The 1,593-nt window shown below is 42.1% G+C and overlaps 1 non-coding gene across 1 annotated transcript; it reads left to right on the forward strand.

Annotated features, from left to right (window-relative positions):
- The first annotated feature begins 572 nt into the window (after nucleotides 1-572).
- On the forward strand, nucleotides 573-678 carry LOC120069631 (small nucleolar RNA R71). The gene has a single exon (XR_005479611.1). It is a non-coding gene; the product is annotated as a small nucleolar RNA R71 (small nucleolar RNA).
- Nucleotides 679-1,593: the final 915 nt, after the last annotated feature.

Consider the following 1,593-nt stretch of genomic DNA (forward strand, 5'->3'; position numbering starts at 1 on the left):
GGATTGTTGGTGCGGCTGCTATGTTTGCTAGAATCCAAGTGCGGTCCTTACCTTTGCTACTGATTCACCCCTGGGTGGTGTGGCTCTTGTTGATTACCTGCCCAAGAGAAATTTGGATGGTTCCTCCATCTGAGATTATATGTGTTTTAGAATGGGTTATTTTTAATAAAGCATACCAATTGTGGATTTTGTGGGCAATCAAAGTAGGAATGGGGATCTCCATAGCCCACACAGCTAACCATGGGTTGTACAAATGTTTCTACCTGATTTACCTTTTACGGGTTTGATGCATTCCCCAGTGACATATTCTGCAAAAGGTTTGTCATAGTAGCCACTTGTGCAGAGAGCGTGGCTATTGCATTAGAGTCAATAGAATTCATATTCTAAGATCGCCTCTTCCTTTCTGCTCTTGTGTCGTAAGTGTCATCCACCCATTCCATATTATGTTTGGCTATGCGGTCCAATATTTTCTTAACTTCATTATAAGATTTGTCCATAATGCCGCCAGCTGCAGCTGTGTCGACGCTTTGTTTAATCCGCCATAGAAGGTCTCCATCTGGATGGTTAACGGTAATCCGTGAATGGGGCAATTCTTGATTAATCCTTTGAAGCGCTCCCATGCGGCACTCAAGATTTCAGCTTCTTCCTGTTCAAAGTTCATGATCTCTCTCTGCCACCTTTCGTTTGTGGTGGGTGGGAAGTATTTTTGCATGAATTTCTCCACCAACATTTCCCAGGTCGTGATCTCTCTAGGCTTCAAAGAACTTACCCATTGTTTTGCATCGTCACGTAGAGAATATGGGAATAAAGATAGCCTGATAGCTTCTGGAGTGACTCCAGGAATCACAAACGAGTTGCACGTCTCCAGGAAACGTTTCATGTGGGCGTGAGGATCTTCTCCCCGAGCACCCTCAAATTGTCCAGTTGTTTGGAGCATTTGTAACATCACAGATTTCATCTCAAATCTTTTCCCATCTAGCGTTGGATATATGATTCCCGAGGAGAAATCATACAACCCAAGAGACGCATACTCCCGTATGGGACGCTTACTACTATTTGCCAAAATGATAGGATTTTGCACAGCGTGGGATAGCTGTTAAGCTAAGTTTTGATTCACTTGCTCATCTGCCATTTGTGGTTGCCTGGTTTGTTGTCTGAGCAGTTGTTGCCTTAACCTATGGTGACAATTAGAACGATTTCTTTGTCGGAAGGTCCTTTCAACTTTAGGGTCGTATAAAAGTTCAGCGGTGTTTTCCCTACTTATAAACGTTTACAAGCTTCGGCTTAGCTCGTAATACTTCCTCAGCTGAAGTTTTCCTACAAAAGATACAAGCAAAATTTCTGGTTAGTTTTGTTCCTGAATCCCCGGCAACGGTGCCAAAAACTTGTTCGTTGATTTCGTGATTAAAGCTTAGAAGTGTATTGTATAAAGTAATTGGAAAAATAAGTGTAAATATAAATGATGCGTTGATGTGTTTATGATGCGTTAGTGACGCGTTAATGCGTTAGTGATGTGCAACAAGATGCATGACACTCCTTTATAGACGTTCAAGTTTTCCTGACTCAGATCCAAGTATAAATCCAACTCAGGTT

This window comes from Benincasa hispida, chromosome 12, assembly GCF_027475165.1.
Source record: "Benincasa hispida cultivar pf3 chromosome 12, pf3_genome.v1.1, whole genome shotgun sequence".
Taxonomy (NCBI): Eukaryota; Viridiplantae; Streptophyta; class Magnoliopsida; order Cucurbitales; family Cucurbitaceae; genus Benincasa; species Benincasa hispida.